Source organism: Aedes aegypti, chromosome 3, assembly GCF_002204515.2.
Source record: "Aedes aegypti strain LVP_AGWG chromosome 3, AaegL5.0 Primary Assembly, whole genome shotgun sequence".
Taxonomy (NCBI): domain Eukaryota; kingdom Metazoa; phylum Arthropoda; class Insecta; order Diptera; family Culicidae; genus Aedes; species Aedes aegypti.
Genome location: NC_035109.1, coordinates 124,128,761 through 124,149,218, shown reverse-complemented (window position 1 = coordinate 124,149,218; position 20,458 = coordinate 124,128,761). Strand labels below are relative to the sequence as shown.

Below are 20,458 nucleotides of genomic sequence, written 5' to 3'. Positions count from 1 at the left end.
TTATAGCGATGAAAATATGTGTAAATTTAGCTATTTAAGTCTGAATCCATGTCGCTGCTATAGATTACATCCCTATTTTTGATGTTGTGCGATAGAACTAAACAAATTCCTCGTTTTTATATCAGAAACAAGATGATTTCCTTAAGGTGTCAATTTTACCACCCCTTCCCCTACGCTGTCGGGTTACCTGGTGGTTTCCCCGCCTCCAACAGTAGCATCAATTTCTGTTGCTTTTAGCGATGGGCGATTTTGAGTTCATGACTTCTGCCAGCTCTTCGTTCGTCACCCTTGTCACTTCTTCTCCTTCATTTGCCGCATAGGGGAAGTGGTGGTAAAATGAACAGGGGTGGTAAAATGAACACCGTGCCTTTTACCGAGAAAAAACAAATTTCGATGAATTTTTAGCACACACGGACGATTTAGAGCATAAATCTGAGCGTTCGAGTTGATACGTAGGTCAATTGAAGTGAAAATATCAACGAAAACTAAGATTTTAAAAAACCACGCTTGAAAATTAGAACTGACGTAACTTTTAGCTCGGAAGACTTGAGGTTTTTCAGTGAGGTGAATATCGTTATGATATGATGTCAAATCTGATACCTTTAGAATTCTTTTTGAATGGATTACAATCATTAATGGATGTATTTTCAGTGGGGCAACAAACATTTTCAGAAATATTTGTTTTGCTCACGTTTTTTGCATGGTGTTCACACTTAAAATAAATCGCAGTATCCTGTGAAATAAATCACCGAAATTGATCTGTAAACAGTAAAAATACAGATTTTCCTGTGAAATCTACTATTCTACCGATAAAATCCGTGAAATCAGCTATTTTACCGGAGAAAATTGGTGAAACAAACCATTTTACTGTAACCCTGTGAAATACTAACGAACAGTTCGGTAAAAGCATTATTTTCACCGAAATTCTGTGAAATCGTGTGACAGCCGCTCTGGCAGGCATGAGCTTCCTTTTGTTTCAGTTTTTGCACATCACTTCCAAGCAGTGTAGGCTGGCTTAGTGATAGCAAGCCTGCATCCTGATCGGCAGGTCGGGAGTTCGATTCCCGGTTGAACCGTTTTCTTGTTTTTCTTTATGATTGTGTTCAACGATTTTACAGATTGTTCGGTGATTTTTCACCGAACCTTCAGCTGTTGAGATTACGGTGAAATTTCACCGTTCGTGTGTTCGTTTTACCACCAATTGCTGTTCATTTTACCCACATAGTGCAGGTAAAATGAACATTTGCATCCCTTTTTGATAGCGATGAAAATATGTGAAAATTCAGCTATTTTAGTCTGAATCTATGTCGCTGCTAGAGTTTACATCCCTAGTTTTGATGTTATGCGATAGAACTATACAAATTTCTCGTTTTTGTATCAGAAACAAGATGATATCCTTAAGATGTTCATTTTACCACCCCTTCCCCTACGTCACTGGAGACCATGGGCTTGTGGGGTGATGCGGGAAAAATACATCTCTTATTGATCGCAGCAACTCAGGAAACTTTTCTTGGGGCGCTATGGCACCTTTGGTCTTAGCGTCTTAGCCATTACCAGTCTGTAGGCGTCACCCCACGGACTCGAGTGAGCACTCTGGCCGTTTGAGACTCTTGATTTCCTCTTTGAGAGCAAACTTTGCCGCTCTCTATATCATATGGATGCAGCCAAGCGTAACTGTACTTGTAGCGCTTTGAGACTCCGAGTGCGATCTCATCGTAATTGCGCTACTGTTCCGGTTACGGTCGTAGTAGTGAAACGGTTACCACCGACTCCGCCATTACTACTGCGGATTCGGTAATCATCGCTGGTCATCGAGAGAAGAGCCAGAGGATGATCAAGAGTAGTTAGTTGACATCAGTACGTCGTCGCGATCAGTCGCAAGGTGCGAACCCTTGCCCGTTTTAACTTGTTCAATGTTTAGTCTTACACTATAAATTAGCGTCTAGTTAATAAAGTTTGAAGTGCTTTATTTTTGGAATGCAGTGTTTTCTGTGAAACTGTGGCGTTATCATCTGCATGCGAGAAAGGAAAGTTCAAGGATGACTGGAGTATAAGGATCGAGGATAAAGAAGGATTCAAGAAAAATCAGGTTGGTCCTAGGAAAGGAGATACGTTTCTTGAAAGGTTGAATAACTATTTCGGTCGGACGGTTTCCCGACATAAGCTAATTCTTCGAACCGGAACTCCACTATCGCTAGACCTCAAATCTGTCGAATCTCGAGCTTCGATCACTACGCGCCAAGAACCTCCATCAAAAGGCCATTCTTTGGACAAAGGATACCCGCCATACTAGGACTGCCTTGAAATGAGTAATTGCCATCTCAAGGGTCTTCAAAGGAATCAGAAGCCTTCTGAATAGATCCTGCACCGAGTTTGTTAAAGGATTCCATCGCCATCGACTACTGTTTCTGTAGACAGGCAGGCAATTATTCTCTTGGAGCACTTATACACAGTACGAACGAAACCTCTAAAATTATAGCGAGTCGAATGTAACAAAAGGACTCCGTGCGATCTTAAAATTACATTGCTGCTGGTTTGAAAATGAGCTATAATTAGCTACCAAACTAGATGAATATATAAAAAAAGTTCTAAACGGGATGTGAACTCGCGACCTATGGAGCGACAACTACACAAACAAGCTCTCTCGGCTGTCTTACCACCTTAGTAGGTGGCTGACGAAAGTTGAACACGTTCTGCGTAAACTGAGTGTATCACAGAATTGCTTCGATGGTTGGCGGTTTCATCGAGAAGTGATTGAAAGAGCAGTCAACAATGCGGAGCGTTCTCTCGGTCGCATGATTGTTGAGCGTGGCTGGATTTGTTTTGTGGCAGATTCATGTAAATTTCTAGCGCATTTAACTGAAATATAGTTGGAAGGGCCCTGATTGGTTGACAGATGGTCATATATGCTTCAGCTGTTGGCTAACGCTTGTAATTTTCAAATGCCTGCCACAATTTTCCGTTGATGTCCAAATTGCGTGCTGCTTAATATTCACAAATTTTTGCTGTGTATAACAACAAATATGACGTTCCGCCAAATCATTAAGATCAAAAAATAAACTAGCAGATCTGTTCGCTACAACAACCCCTCGTACCGAGCACCTCTGTGATGAGCAACAGTGAGCAACTACCTGCTCTACTTCGATCATCTGACAACTACAAGCGGTCGGATACGATGACGGCCAAAAACAACAGTAAACAAAAAAGCGATAGTGAATAGGCTCGAATTGTTGATAACCGTTATTAAATTACTAAAATTACCCTACAATAAATGAAATATTATTTTTACTTAAAATTACATTAAAACTTACAAATTAAGCTACTTACAGGCTAAGGAATTACATTTGAATTTGTGTTGTAGATAGATTAAACTTCAGTACGGAGACCGAATTGTAAGTAAACCCATAAATTTATTACTGAACTAATACTGAAAATAAAATCCTTTATAGCTTTAAGCTGTTCACCAAATTTGGACTTATTGGTCATTGCTGGTAGAACTCTCATCACATATATCTATCCCAACATTCTTAAAGAATTCGACCGATTCACGAGATGAGTTCGCAGCCGAATGTGCGACAAACCCGGTCACAGACGAGGGCTAAGCACGCGAGTGCTAACCTCAACCCGGGGGGTGATAACTCGTCGAGTCATTCTTCAGTTTCGGAGGGTTTCATCATTACATCTATGATGGACAAAACGGAGGTTAGCTACGCGAGCTGCAGAACAAGCACCAAGTCAGGTTAGCGGTTTTCCTAGTACATCCAGTATTCGCAGTGCCAGAGTAGATCGCGAGCTACAATGCCTGGAAGAGGAGCAAAAGTAGCTTGAAGAGCTGAACCGAGAGCGGATTGAAAAGGAGCGAGCTTTGAACGAGCGGTAATGTAATGTCACGAGAGCGCCTTTTATGCTGATTCAATATAAAAATTGGAAAACGCATCTTTTTACTGTTTTCAATGAAAATAGAAATCAAACGCATATAAAACTGTGGCCCTTTTCCAATGTTTGTTCGGAATTTTTTATTTAAAAGCCTGCCTCGATAGTCTTTGGCAAGCCGGAATTATCTTGCAATTTAAAAAAATGTTGTTTCTTATTTCGTATGTAATATCTGTGCCTCCCTCTCAGGTTGGGACCACTTAGACTAGTATAGTTAGCAATGAATTCTGCGATGTTTGCCAGAACGCGTGAAAAAAGTTACCACTTTTTTTTGTTTCGCAAAAAAAAACCTTTTATGCAAATCCGACTCTATAGCAGGTAAAAAATATGTCTGACTAATACTTTTGTTATAATTTATTTTATCCAGCGAATTTTTTCCTGATACTTGTGTATCACTCTTGCTCTACGGGTAAGGCAAAAGCTCGTTTTTGATTATAAATTTTAAAACTGCCGTAATTAAATATTTTGACATAAGTTTGTTCAGAAAAATTGAAGTGAATATGATGTACCGTTTTGATTCATATTACGGACACTTAAGGCCTCAGTGAAGTATAACACTGCATAGAGCATACAAAATAAATAATTTTGTATGATTCTTTAGCGTTATCAAGCGTAGAAAGCCCTTAACTTTCGAATGGTGGGTAAAAAATACGCTTCCGCAACTTGAATAATTTAAAATAAATCAAAATGTGTGGCCTTTTCATGATTCTTATTCCGGACGCTTCCTTACTTTTGCCTCATATTCCGGACACTTTGATTCGAATTCCAGACAGCTCATGATAATCAATAATGGAACAGTCAAATCATCAATTGAAATCGTCAAACCACTAAAGAGACATCTAAGGTAGTTGGGCATTATACATTTTCAAAGATATTTATGGAAAAAGCTTACTAAAATAAGCCTTGAAATTGAGAACTTTTGAACGGCAATAATTGAAACATTTCGTGTGAAATGTTTCCCATACAAAGTAGAGTGTCCGGAATTTGAAGCTGTCCGTAATATGAATCAAAACGGTAAATTCGCTGTGTTTTGTTTGTTTTCAAATGCTATTTTTTTTGAATATAGATTATTTTACTAAGTTCGAACTTTAACATTACTTCACTCTATACTTTGATAGAAGAATAAGGATCGGATCCAGCATTCTACTAGTGAAACGAAACTGGTACGTACAGCGAGAATTTGATGTGATGATCTTCCAACCATTCCTGCTGTTTGACGAGTTGTAGCTGAGATGAAAAAATACTTTCAATCAGTTTGTCAAACATACCAACTCTCCATGTTTCTTATGTCGTATCGTATGGCACACGACGATGCACGGTAGATCGGAAAAGCTCTCACTGCAATGTAAGAAGTTTTCAACAGTCCAATACTTTTTTTCACTCCCATTTCATATAGCTTTCTATTTAGTATTGGAAACCAAAGTTGTGGAATTAAGTGGATAGATGTACATGTATATATGATATAAAGATGATATATGTATTTCGAGTGATAACTGGGTCAAGTAGTATAAAAATCACATAAACTTCCATATGACACTAGTTATCTTGCAGCATATGGAACGATTCCCTATGAAAATTGATGTGCCCTGTGCATTACCTTAAGATGAGACTGAATATTGAGAACTTTTCATTTTATAAAATGAACACCTTGCTTATGCTATGTATATTTTTTTTTAATGACAATTGAAATCGTAATTGGTTATCTGTGTATCGTTCAGCTACTGTTCTACGATGTTAAGAAAATATAAGATGTAACAAATTGCTTCTTGTTTGAAAAACTATTTTTTTTACTCCTAAAACTACAGTTTATTTTGAATCTAACATTGTTATGTGAAAATAACTCATTAATTAATCGGAATTAATTTTAAAGTACATCGTGTTGAAAAAAGTCCTAATAAATCGGTTTGTTTCATAAATATTTGAAACAGACTCGAAGTATTGTTTATCGTAATAATAAAATAAAGATAATTTTGAACCTCTGAAAACTTAAATAAGTATTAACATTTTTCGTATCATGTATCGCTAGAATAACTCAACGTTATTTTCAAAAAATGTCGTGACTTTTGTTCAAACTCAATACCTACGTGCAAAACAATAAACTTTCAGAGAGTGAATGTCAACTTTATAAAGCTTATCTTCGTGCTTCCTATTGAACAACACATTCTGTATCTATTTATACTCGCCTGTAAACGTACTATTCCTGTAGAGTCGAGTACTTTCACTCGAGTCTTGTACTTCTGCTGCACGAAAGCAGATTATCACCACTTGATATACTCGTGTCTGAAACCCAGGTGTTGTGTGTCCATGCTCTCGGTTGTATTGCTTGTTGGGCTACTCTTCCGACAACGATACATCGGATGCGATAGCCCCATCACGTAGTGTGTCACCTTGGCAATGTTTGCCGGGTAGAATGATGAATTTGTGGCCTTTGTCCTTCCCACCAGCAACAGCACACACAAACACCGAAAAAAAAAACCTTAGTAAGCCACGGTAATCCATACATCAATCACCCGACCACGCAAATGGCACCAGCTTCCAAAGTAGCACATCCCAGATAACCAAAATGTACGTATAACGAAATCACCTGGAGGCTTTGTATGTGCAAAATTTCACTTATAAGATGTCGCGAAAAGGCCTTCTACGTAAAAAAGTGGAGGCGATATGCGTGCATATATTATGTGATGAATAATAACATACAATGCGAGTGTAAAAATTTGCTACCGAACTAACTAGTGATCTCATGCGACTTAACTTATGATAACAAACGTTGATTTGACAGCTGCTACGGATTAATTCGACTTACCTTGTACGAGTGTACGAGACGAAACAAAATGTACAAATGAACCCAGAAAAGAAGTATTTTATGCGAGGAAACTCATCAATCTGACGAGTTTATCAACGGTGTTTTGCGAGTTTGATGTAATTAGTATGAATAAACGAGTTGTAACGTGAACTTCCATGCGATTTCTGGTTGTCTGGGATGACGAACATTTCTCTTACTCAACTCACCGTAGTTTTACACTCACTGACTGACTGCAGCATAAAAGCGATGAAAAGCAACAGTAACCGCTTTTTCCACCACACACACCGGCCGGAGGAGGTAAAACAAAACAACAGCCTTTAATTCTTAGCTCCACAAACCGAGCACGAGTTACAAAGAGCGCAACAAAAACAAACCTCTAACCGTCCCGTTTTCGTTTTCCCTCCGTGGATTTTTCTTCGGCACAAAAAAAAGAACACTTCTTCGTCACCGTCCATCCAACGTAGATACCGTGAAACGGGATAGCTTTGATTGTTTTATTTGAAAAGAAATTTGAATAGTTCTACACTCTGTTCTATTTTTAACATTTTTAAAATAAGCACTGGCATCTTAGTCGCCTTGAAAATTATATGATGATTCAATTTGAATAGATCTATAGGTACTGCCCATAACTACATAGTTGTAACATTCGACAAAAGTAGGCATTGAGTAAATGGAATACCAAGTGTGCATCTCATGGCAAATGGAAAGAAACTTAAATTTCTTTAAAATATCAAGAATTCGAAAGTGCTTATTTGAGGCTGAAATTTTGTACAGCTCATATCGAATATTGGAAGAAAAGTCAGAAAAAAATCTTATAGAACTATCATTGCTACTACATTACGAGGCTCATGTATAATCTCAGTGTGACTATTTTTGCGATTACAATTACCAATGTGACAAAACTACTTGGTATTCTTTCCGAATTTTCTAGAACAATCTCACTTATTTCAAAGAGTTGATCGGAAGTGTTTATTATTTGATGACGCTCTACGGTATTAACTCGAAATCGTCAATCTGTAGAATCTGACAAATATGCAGTTATGGGCAGTATAGTTTTTTTTAATTCAAATTTTGGTTTTGATAATTTAGGTGCAAATGTATAGATGTTGGTTTAAGTTTATAATTCTTAATTAAAACAGTTCTTTTCTGCTATCCGACATTTCTGAAACTGTACTTTATCTTTTTCATTGAGGAACTGAAAATTTGTTACATGTTGTACCATGACCCCACAGTTATGGTTCAAATAGTTTGGAGTCCAACCTATACAATTGAATAAAACAACATGGACAATGTAAAATTGTATTTTAAAAGCACGAATTGGATCGTTTCAAATTGGAACTTCGGTTAGTAAACTATTTTGAAGGTAATATTTACTTAGGATTGCATAAAAATTAAAAATTGTATCGGTTTCTGAAAACCATATTATGGATCAAATTGTGATATATTACGGATCAGTGTGAAAAATCAAGAGATTTTCAACTCAATGCTTTTTCTGTTATACTGCATTGTAGTAACTGAGACATGAATTGTTTTCGCTCCTCACCAAGTTTTTCACTCATTTTTTTCTGACAAAAAATGGAATTTACAAACCTTGATGTTTTATGAGTTTTATCCTAAGTGCTATTGTCTGAAAATGTCGAATCCAATGCTTAAAATGGCAGAAATCTACATTATTTGGAAATGATCTATAACCGTGGTAAACAATCATTTCCTCTCTTATTAATGTTCGAATCCTCTGAGCAGAATCTCAAAAGAGAAATTTAAAAGTGGATGGAGTACCGTGTACCTTTTAATTTCGCTCCTAAATGCTTATCTTTGACAGATACGCGTATTTCGACTACCACTTGCAGTCTTCTTCAGTGAATACGAGTAACTGACACTGAAGAAGACTGCAAGTGGTAGTCGAAATACGCGTATCTGTCAAAGATAAGCTTAGAAGCGGAATTAAATCATTTCCTAGCCCATAATATGGATCACTAATTAGAAGTGCTAATATTCGGTATTTTGAATCAACAATCAAGAAAAATGTTTTCCAAACATGAATTTGTACTAAAGTGAACGAGCATGTTTTATACTATACGAACGAGCATGTTTTACACTATAACATTTGAATTTTACCACCTGTGGGAGCTTATGAATGCACTTCTTACAGAAAACGACCATATAATGATAGCTAGTGGTACCAACTGAACATTTGTCAAAAACACCGTTATTTAGTGGTTGAATGTTGTGCTTAACATTACAAATGGTAGAAGACAAATAGTATGACATGGGAAAAATAAGTTTTACGTCAACGTTTATGTTTTGAGTGAGTTATCCGATGATTAACGCCAAAGTGATCCGTAACTGTGTGGGCATTGTATATATACAGTGAAACCTCCATGAGTCGATATTGAAGGGACCATCGACTCAATATCGAGTCATGGAACAGCAATCCTTTGGAATGCTGTTTGAAGGGACCATCATAGTAACCATGAAATTTTGTTTCCAGTATGGTTCCATGAGTCGATATCGAGTCATGGAACATCGACTCATGGAGGGATCACTGTAGTTTATTCACAGAGTTCTCGTCTCGTACTTTACTTACTGGTGAACTGTGTTTCGTCAGTAATGTCTGTTTATCGTATTTGTATCACTGTTTAGTTAACGTACCGGTCGTCGCACGGTTTTGCATCAGAAAAACCAGGGGGGACGGACCTGGTGTAGTGGTTAGAACACTCGCCTCTCACGCCGAGGACCTGGGATCGAATCCCATCCCCGACATAGTCACTTATGACGTAAAAAGTTATAGTGACGACTTCCTTTGGAAGGGAAGTAAAGCCGTTGGTCCCGAGATGAACTAGCCCAGGGCTAAAAATCTCGTTAATAAAGTCAAACCAACCAACCATCAGAAAAACCATGCTGATGCAGTGCACGAAAAAAAAGATGTTGTTCTAACTGTGATGTACAAACTACAACAGCGCGATGACTGAAGTATTAAGAAATGGTTTAAAACATATACATATGTATAACAAAATACTATTATAGTACTGTCACTGTACTTATTTTGATTTATCACTGTTCGTTCTAGGTGCATTATGTTCTGTACACTGTACGGTTATGTTGGTGTTTCTATGTCTGTTTCTCTGTTGTGACTGTATGCCATTCCTTGTAAAAACCAATCAAGTGAGTCACCGAGTTCCGAGTTCTCTTCTTAATTCACATGAAAAAATATATAAAAATTTCCAAGAAAATTAGAAATTTTTATATTCTTTCACATAAAAAAAATCATCGCATAAAAAAAGATTTGAAATCGGTTGAGCTGTTCAAAAATTATGATTTTTTTTAAATAAAAAAATTTGTGCGCTGAGACCCACAGTGTGTGCCGTTAAAAGATGACCTTTATTTTTATTTAAAAAAAAATATATCTCAAAAACTAAAAAAAAAATTACAACGCTGAAAAATTAGAGTGAATGTAAAATTTTCTGAAAAAATTGAGCTCAGCTATAGCCCCTTTTGTCCCAATGCTTTCAAAACATGAAAAAAACGAAAATTTTATTTTTTTTTTCATGTAAAAGAACAATTTTTTAAATTTTATATTTTTCTCGAAAAGTCAAAATTTTTAGCTTTCATTTCGTCCAAGAAAATTGAAAATCGGTCAAGCGGTTCAAAGGTTATGATTTCTTAATTAATAAAAGTTTTGCAAAGTCGTGATTTTCTGGTCACCGTATTTGGGAAATTGTCACTAATAAAATAAATCCAAAAACACATGTAGAGTAAAGTGGGGCAAAAGTTCGAGTGGGGTAAGAGTTTCTTTTTAAGATTTCAAACTCAATTCAAGACAAAACTTATAAATGTCATGGTGGTTCGAATGCTATTCAAGTAGGAGACTTTTACTCCAAATATCATAAAAATCGGTTGAGATTTGGAAAAGTTATGGCTATTTGTTGTTTTTTGACGTGAATGGTATAATTTTCGGTCAAACTTTTGTTTTACGGAACCAAATAAAGATAAAATCTTTTTCAATATTTTAGGTAAGGGTGTTTTTAGGCCTACCATAAAGATGCTTTGAGGTGTATTAGTTTTTGCATAAATGCTTGGAAGCAGTTTTTGGCCCATAGTGGGGCAAAAGTTCGAATCAGCGGGGCAAAAGTTCGACCCATGTATAAAATCAAGGAAAAAAAATTCAAATTGCCCAAAATCCACATATTATCTTCAAATTTAGCGAAATTTGCCTGATCGTGTGAAAAATGTCACCAAAATTTTACATTTTCACTTAGTTTTGCGAAAAACTGCTATTTCTGGGTGTATTAAAATTAACTCCGTTTTGGGTAAATTTTTGATAAAAATTTAGTGTGTATTTTCCGGCAAACATAAGTTTACGGCTGGTATACAGTATGCCTGTCATAAAAGTATCAATATTTAGTGTTTTAGACAACGAATTTTCGCCCCACACTAGATTCGAGCTCTTGCCCCACCGGTGGGGCAAAAGTTCGTTTAAGACAATCAATTTTGAAACTGTTATAACTAAAAATGGTTAAATATTTTGGCACAAGTATGTTCAGCAAAATTATAGCCAATATGTTGTAAGTTCACTGTATGGTATTTATTTTGTTCCAACTGCTATTGTTTTTCTGTAAACTTTGATCATAGCACTAAAGTTGAACTTTTGCCCTACCTTACTCTATCCTTATATCGGATAAGGAACAAAATAGCAAATTTTCAAGGAATTCGGTGACCCACTAGATCGGTTTTTCATGGAATGGCTGTATGTATATGATTTAAAATTTCGGCACAATTTGTATTTAGTCCTTCTATATGTATTTGCTTATTTGTTTGCATTTATTTCTTCGTTACATGGACAAACCCACAAAACCCTGCAGTATACATAGCAAAGTGCACCTAGAACGATCGGTGATAGATCAAAGTTCGTGAAATGCTTTCAATGACATGTTAAAATTATAGAAACAACTCTCCATAACTCGAAATTGAAGGGACCATCGATTAAGGGAGGTATCGAGTTACAGAATACAAATCCAGTGCAACTGTGATCCAAGGGACTATCAAGTTAGTCATGAAAACCAACTTTTACAATGGTTCTCTAAATCGATATCGAGATACCAAATATCGAGTAAGGAAGAGTTGACTGTTACAAAATTATATGTTTTAAACAGTTTCTTAACTAAAAAGTGAAACGGATACGACAGATAGACGGACATACGTTAAGACAAAGATTATTGACGAAAAACAGATCACTAGTAGGGAAAGTACAAAACGAGAACTCTGTAAACCAATTACAGTCTACTCTCCATAACTCGATATTCAAGTTATAGAATGTAGCAAAACAAAAAATCACAAAATCGAAGGAACAAATTTGTGTATTTCTAATACGTAAATGATCACCTCTGAAAGAAAGTAATATTTTTTTGTTGATTGTACTTTACAAACTATTATTTGAAAGCTTTTTTCGAAATGCTCGAAAAATCACATTATTTTGACTGACAATATTTTTTTTTAATATTCATGTTTTTAAACTTTTATTAAAACTTGCAAGTATTTTTTCATCTCCAAATAAGAGTTAGTTCACGTTTCCCCAAAAAAGAAAGATTTTAAAATAGATATCGAGTTATGGAGAGAAATTTTCCTCCCACGTGACATCGACTAGTGGAGATATCGAGTTATAGGAATATCGACTTATGGATAGCACGATTTATGGAAATTTGAAGGGACCGAAAAATCCATCGAGTTATAGAGTATATCGAGTTATAGAACATCGAGTTGTGGAGAGTCGACTGTATACAACATGTCGTAGATTTTCAGTTTTCCCATTGGAGAAGGCAAAATACAGTTGCTGGAATGTCCGAAAGTAGAGAAAAACTGTTTCAATTAATGATTAAAGACTGAGAGCCAAAAACTCCTTAAATAATCTAGATATCGATTTATTATAACGTTTTTTGAATAGTTTCATTATGAAACAATCGTATTTGTAGTAGAAATGAATATATTTATTTAATCCCTGTCAATTTAGTTAATGACAGGGCGTTGCATATTTCACGCTGCAGAGCAACAACACCTCAAAACAAAAATAGCGTAGACGCTACCTTTTCCTGATTGAATGAAAATTTAATCATGTGTCAATATTTTGCTCAATTTTCTGGACAACGCTGTCTGTCGAGATTTGAAAATTTAAAACTTAAAACTCGTGCGTTTCATCTAAGTGATGTCTTAGCAAAACTCTCAGAAAATTACATGGACTACTGGGAAAAAGCATACTCGAAGAAAAAAACAAAAGTCTGTAAAATATGTGCATATGAGTGCATATTTAATCTCTAAACTATGAATGGTTCGTCACTATGATTGTCGGCATAAAATCTGATTCATAAATTATTTATGTTCCACATATTGTTTTCCAAACACCTCTTTCTCTTTACTCTTATTTTTGAATTTGAAAAAACTTTGAATGGTTCGTCACTGTAAGTTTTTTTCCCTTACTTTTATTTGATAAGCACTCCGTGCTCTTGGCCACTACTATGCCGAGTATCAATCTATAGTTATAGTTCATATTGCTATTCCTCTAGTACCGAGCAGGTAGAGGAGAGTGCTGCTGTTGGTCCAATCCATTCTTCTTCTTCTTTCTGGCGTTACGTCCCCACTGGGACAAAGCCTGTTTCTCAGCTTAGTGTTCTTATGAGCACTTCCACAGTTATTAACTGAGAGCTTACTATGCCAATGACCATTTTTGCATGCGTATATCGTGTGGCAGGTACGAAGATACTCTATGCCCTGGGAAGTCGAGAAAATTTCCAACCCGAAAAGATTCAAACCCACGACCCTCAGTTTGGTCTTGCTGAATAGCTGCGCGTTTACCACTACGGCTATCTGGGCCCCAATCCATATCCATATCGAAGTCCATTGGTGTGCGGTGGTTCATTTTGCCATGTTTCCGTGTCGTGTGAGGCAACAGCCTACAAAGAAGGTCAGTGTGTCTCAGTCACCATCCGCTACTGACGAAGGATGGTTGTGTTCCCCAAAACACGGTCCTTCGTGCGGCGTCTTCTGGTGGCTGGAAGGAGTTTTTGTGTGGGGGATTGGGAATCGAAGCCATGACCTTCCGCTTGGCGAGGCGAAAGCGTAACCTCGAGGCTACGGTACCCCCCATATCACTGTAAGTGTCGACATTATTTTCTTACACTTGATTTTTTTTCATATTAACAAACCCCGGGGCAAGTGAGAATCCAGGGTAAATGAGGCGTTCCTTCATAGCTCGCTTAGGAAAAGTTTTTTATGGGGGTATTCATCTAGAAAGTTGAAGATACAATGACAAGAAATGTATTAAGTACAAACAATATTGTTATTTTATTACCATGCAATTCATGGAACAGTTGTCAATTCAGCGCCATTCTCATCTTGCAAGATAAATTGTGACACATTTCACGTCTTGCATAGACTCGTAAAAAATAAATGTTTTAAATCAAATTTCCATCAGTAAGCTACAATTTTAAGTATTATAACAAGCTGCTAACGAAAAACCGGTTTTTTGATTTCATTTCATATGAAATTTTCGATAGTCTAATTTACCCCAAAATATCTTTATACCCGGGGTAAGTGGGACCTATCAAAACAAAAATCAGAATCAAAACTTTTCTTACCCGTTTCAAACATTTTCCTAGAGAGTAGCACTATAACATACAAACAAATGATTTTTATTAATAAAGAATAATCACAAATGGTCGGTGTTAAGACAGACCGGACTAGATGATATTTTTACCTTGTAATAAAATTTTTAGCACCCCATCAATTTTCATCATTTTGGTTCCGTTTTTATACAGATGCCTTATCAAACAGTTTAGTTCCAATATTACAGCAAATGAGGCAAGTTTTTTGTTATTCTAAACGTTTGGGGTACATTTGCCTAGAATCATTAAAAATCACTTGGTCCAGTTTGTCTGAACGAACACCGACCAAATAACGTAATTGCCCAAGAGGGAGAAGAAATGTGTAATTCTTCTATATTTTTTATTTATTTTCTATTTTTGAAATACGAATTCAAATTGTACTTAGACAGAGATGAAATTAGAAATGAATCATGAGAACGATTATTTTTCTATTTTAATTGAACTTTATTTGTTATTTCTACTTAATTTAGTAGTTACGGAAAACAATTCCATCCCATTAAGTGGTTTTCTGCCATGCATATAAATAATAACAGAACATATTTATAATTTCGTCAATTATTGAAAGTTCCTGTACTACTTTGTAATAAATAACTTATAAATGATATATTTTAAACATGTTTTATTTGTCCTTACGCTTTTATTAAAGAATATTCAATTAAAATTAAGTACGAAGTAACACATTATTAAATAGACGTTTTCTTCCTAAAGCGTCCCATATGTACATCAAAAATGTACTCAAAATTTGAAATCTATGATTTATCTATCCTATTATTGTAATGGTTGACTTCTTGATGTGAATTAACGCATGAAACTGGATATGTCCCACCTGCCCCGTTTAGTGAGGCAACTGCGTCTAATGGCTCATTTCAATACTTTCTTCTAAGAATTTTACAATTTCGAAATTATTCAATCAGTTTTATGTACACACCAGCAAATATGTTGCCAAAATGTGATTGTGTTGTGGGATTTGAAAAATCTCGACGTTTGAAAATTATATTGAACAAATTTGTTTGAACTATCGTTTTTTTAGGTCCCACTTGCCCCGGGGTACCTTAATTGAAAATATGTTATTTATTAGCATGACTGTATCTCACAAATATTTGTTTATCATGGTCTACTTGCTTATAAAAGTGAATCATGTGACCCAATGATCTTTCTCATTAACAAATATCCCTCCCTGTAATCATTGAAAAGATGCAGAGGTACACACACGGTCTCCAAATAGCAAAGTTTACACACTAACATTCCTTCCCCCAATCCCACCTGACTGCAAGGACGTGGCTGGCGCAGTTGTTGACGATAGTACCGCCGTTTGGCATAATGGTCATTTGGCATAATGGTCGTTTGGCATAATGAGTGATTTAGAATAAATATCGGCAGTTTTTGAAGCTTTTACTGAGATCAACACCAATGAGCCCATAGCAATTTTTTTGGGGGGTAGCCAACAAGCGTGATGTTCGTTCAGAGATTAACCATAACATGGATGTCGAAAATTGTTGTGACATAAGAGAGCATAACTAAATTAAACTCGCAACGTGGTGAATGGTCTTTTCAGAATAATAATTTTCTCCACATCCCAGATAATTGAGAATCTTTGAGCTTGTTGTGAATTGGTGAAGACAGATAGCAGATAATAATAAAGGGGACGATCAAAGAACATTTCGTTGCGGATGCTCCAGTTGGGACGTAACACTTGATGAAAATTACTTGGTAAACAAGAGAACATTTACTTGCAAAATATCAAGAGCTCTAACCCAAAAATCTATTATTGCAGCATAATGCAAAAATAGCCTATATACGATAGCAGATTATTTCTTGTTTAAAAGGTTTAAGGCTTTAACAAAATACGAAATCTTATCACATAACTCGAATAAACCACACATTTGTAAAAGAAAACGTTAAAAACAACATTTTTGAACGATACATAATTAATTTTAATTTTTTAAGTGTAAATTGAAAACACCATCTATTACCAATAGAATTGATAAAACAGTAAAATATAAAATTGTTTAACTTATAGCTTAACTATTTTTGTTTCTTTTAACTCCATAAAGAATAGCCTATTTTTAAAGGAAGGCAAAATGTATGATTAAAACAACAGAAGATTTGATGCCAAAAATAATTGCGGCATAATAGAAAAGAGCATCAAAATTTGCGTTCAAAATCATTGGAGTAAGTGCAGTAATCGATTTCTCATTTCGTTGATAACTTGAGCAGATCAATGTCATCGATTGCCGCCCTTACATCAATAGGAAACAAAAATGTCCAAAAAATATAGTTCCAAAGAATGGCCTATGTTTAAAAGAAGGCGCAATTTATTTAAAATTGAAATGAACAGTTTGTATACCTATAATTATGGTTGCATCATATTTAGAAAGAACAACCAATGTTTAAAAGAAGGGTAATTTGTGCAAAATATATCAAAATATTCAGTGCAAAAATTTATTCCAATAACGCAACTCAGAAGAAGAATTAATATTTGAAAGAAAGGTAATTTGTGGATAAATAATAAAATACTATTAGCAATAACTAATAACGACAATAACTATAAGAATAACGACTATTATGCCAAACGACTTTATGCCAAATAGATCACCGTTATTGACCGTGTATAAATAGGAGCACTGAATTATGCACACTGAAGTAGATTATAACCAATCCCAGCCAAACTTCTAGTTGATTCTTTATGGATCTTCACTAATTCACATCTTGATATGTGTAGTCAGTCTTAGTTTAGCTAAGAAAGTTGAAGTCTAGTCCAAAGTTTAGTTACATAGGTTAGGATGGTGCAATGCTTGAAAATATACTTTAGGAACGATTTTTTTTTGATTTTCGATAATATGCGAAGCAGAACGAAACACCAAACTGTTTACAAATTTTATATCAGAAACTGATTCTACTCTACGACAGACATCCTTTGAATTTTGTAATATTGTTTCCGTCTGACAGTTCTCAAGTTATTGCAAATTTTACACCAAAATATAAAAATATATATATATTTTATACCCAATTTGAATCTTATTCTTGAACATCTGTACAGAGCCAATCATTAATTGTAAGCACTGATAAACCATCCTAGAATATTTTGCAAAATATGCGCCATAAAACTAACAAAAATGAAAAAAAAAACTCGATGGTGGATGTTTGAAAAATAAATGAATGTTTCAATATGCTCTCTAGCGTTTAATCATTTTTTCCTTTGCGTAATAGTCATGACGAATTCCATGTCCTATAAAAAAAATAAAACTGTAAAATGTAATCGAATAACTTCTGAAAATGGCCTATGAGTTTTTGGGAATTGATTGGCATACAAGAAAAAAATATATACACAAAAAAAGATATGATATTTTATGCTACAAAAAATTCAAATACAAAATTCAAATTTCAAATTTAACAACTACTTCACTTCATATATTTTTCAAATTTTCACCATATATTTTTGATAGCTTTAATGAGCCAAAATTTTACGATGGAGAAATTTTTAGTAAAAGGTTCTTCAAAGAACAACTTCTGGTCAGTTTCCAAAATGTTGTTCTGTTTTTTGAAAAGCCTGTAGGACTCTTCTCCTATAGGCATAAACACTGAAATTTTATTTTTTTTGAGCCCTTACCATTAAGTATAAGGGGCCAACTCAATAATGTTATAAACAATGTTTATATTGACTCTGTTTAGCTTCTACATCTTGTCATACTTTCACGACAAGTTAGAAGTTCGAAACTTGGGGCTTGGGATGTATCGTGGGACGGTTCTCTTGTCTTGTTGTGTTTTTGTCAATGTAAATTCATTATGATGATCAAATATAAATCTTGAAACTATCGTGAACCATAATGAATATCATGATTTCGTCTATAGAAGTGGTCATTTTCGAAATATTTGAAGTTTATAGCAATAAAATGCCATGGAGAATTGCGAATTACTTTTTAAAATGACCCATATTATTATTCAACCCCTCTACCGGTACCTTCATATTTTACCGCAATAAAAATATTCTAACCACGATAACTTTTTTGTTTCTCGATATATTTGCACCATTATTTCACAAGTTCTCAAAAAACTCCTGCAGTTTTAGAATCTGGGAATATTGAATCATTGGTCAACTGAGATATTTCGAAGTTCCTTGGGGGACCGACGCGTAGCTATAGCCCATGATAATATCTCAGGCTACATGCTACGACTTTTATGGCTTTGTAGAACTCCTGAAGGACCATCACGGCCCACTGGGGGTCCATTGACCATCGTTTGGGAAACTCTGCTATAAATGGTAGGAATCTGATTAAACGAGTATAACAACCATTTTCTCTGCTAAAGTAGATGTATGACCAACGGCTTTACTTCCCTTCTGAACGAAGCCGTCACTGAAATTTATAGTGACTATCTCGGAGATGAGATTCGATCGCGTTTATTCTAACCACTACACCAGGTCCGTCCTCACAGTATATCTTATGTATTACAATAAAAATAAATGCTTATCAGCTCTGTAAGACTTTAATGACGAAAATGGCAAATGAGAGATTAAAAACTAATCCATGAGAGTTACAGCGAGCGGCGAAAAAAAAATTGCCGTTCATACAAATACATAATACATTTTTGTTAAAGGGTCCAATTCATCAACCAACCATAAATACCATTTTTATCAAATGCTTCGTTTTTAGTTGAAAATTTTCGATTTTTAAATATCCTTTTATTTGACATGTCATTCAAAGACTTAGTCAAAACAATTTTACCAAATTTTTGCGGGAAATGTCATATAATAGCTTTTAATGCATGCACAAAATTTCGGTTACATTTGATCTGAAAACACCATTTTATTTGCGTTTTTTGCTGGAAATACTCTGTATGTTAATATCTGATTTTTATCAAAACAAAAGGAAAACTTGTGAGCTTGCTTTTCGCTATCAAAGATTTGAGATCGAATTCAAGCTCTTCTATAACTAGATTAAATAAGGTTTTCTTTCACTAGGCTTCCAAGGATAAACTGTATCAATTATTGATAGTAAAATGGATTGTACGTAAGCTCTTCTTAAATGTTGAAATACTATCATTCTAAAGAAAATAGCTCCGACATAACGTGTTATACTCATACTGTCAGCATTTATATGGGTTCAGCTTAATTCATTACCAGAAATTTTCTTACTTCACTTAGTAAATCGTGGGACCTGCACTATCAAAGATACCCCGTTTTACGATATTCTGCCGTGGGAAAGATCAGCAGCACTGCAGCAGCACCGGGCGATTTCACTTCACTGCGATGGTACCGCACCTGGGCGTTTAACTTCGCTTTCAATGGATGAATGTGGGTGACGTCCATGAAATTGGTTAAACCCCTGAACGGGCATTTCTATTATCACGAGCACAACCCCCGCCGGCGGCAAGACCCCGCGAAGCTTCACCGAAAGCCCGATACTTTATGTACACACTTCATCATTCTCTCGGTCACCACAAACCATGCGACTCCACCATCCCTCTTCACTCTCACTCTCTCCCTTTTTGATGTGGCCGAACGGACCGCGGCGACGACCGACGACTCCCCCGATTTGTGCCGTTATCCTGTGCAACTGTTGGCGATTTTTTGTTGTCCTCGTTTTTTTGTTGCAAACAATCAAACCGAAACAGATTAGCTCGGCAAAAAAAAACTGTAATCCAGTTCCAAAGCGCCCGAACGCGACGACGGCTGAACAATGCGAAGCGACCGGTGGTTGAACTAAAACTGAATGTGAATCCTCGTTAGGGAAGTAGTAACGCTCTCGAGCTGGTCTGGCGGATCGTTTCCTGCTCGCTGTCGACGAAAGTGGAAAGCTGCAACAAGTTAGACTGTCGTTCTGTTCTTGCCTTTCAGGAAGCGTTCGAAGTTCGCATGCTGGAGAGGGGAAAATTTACGCTCGTTTCCGAGTTTTCCCGAGCGGACGGCAGTGCTGTCGGAATTGTTTGTTTTATTTCATTTGGCGGGAACATAGAATTGGGTTGTACAAAAAGAAGCGTGACTCAAATTAATTTGCGTACTGGGCACTGTTTTCACATCAAGTTGGTAGTGGTCAATAATGAAGATCATAAACGTCAACTACAGTTC

At 35.8% G+C, this 20,458-nt stretch overlaps 1 protein-coding gene across 14 annotated transcripts in view; it reads right to left on the bottom strand.

Annotated features, from left to right (window-relative positions):
- The window catches only part of LOC5575783, a 336,132-nt gene extending 315,954 nt beyond the window's left edge, over positions 1–20,178 (bottom strand). Inside the window, exons 1-4 of one of the 14 annotated variants that reach the window (XM_021855895.1) lie at positions 19,526–20,178; positions 7,111–7,311; positions 6,943–7,002; positions 6,117–6,366 (exon numbers count right to left, since the gene is read on the bottom strand). The gene's annotated coding sequence lies outside the window, so the exon portion shown is untranslated. Of the gene's footprint in view, positions 1–6,116; positions 6,477–6,942; positions 7,312–19,510 lie in introns of those variants that run through there. The other 13 variants (XM_021855896.1, XM_021855903.1, XM_021855898.1 and 10 more) reach the window with 13 other exon arrangements.
- Between the last annotated feature and the right edge of the window lie 280 nt (positions 20,179–20,458).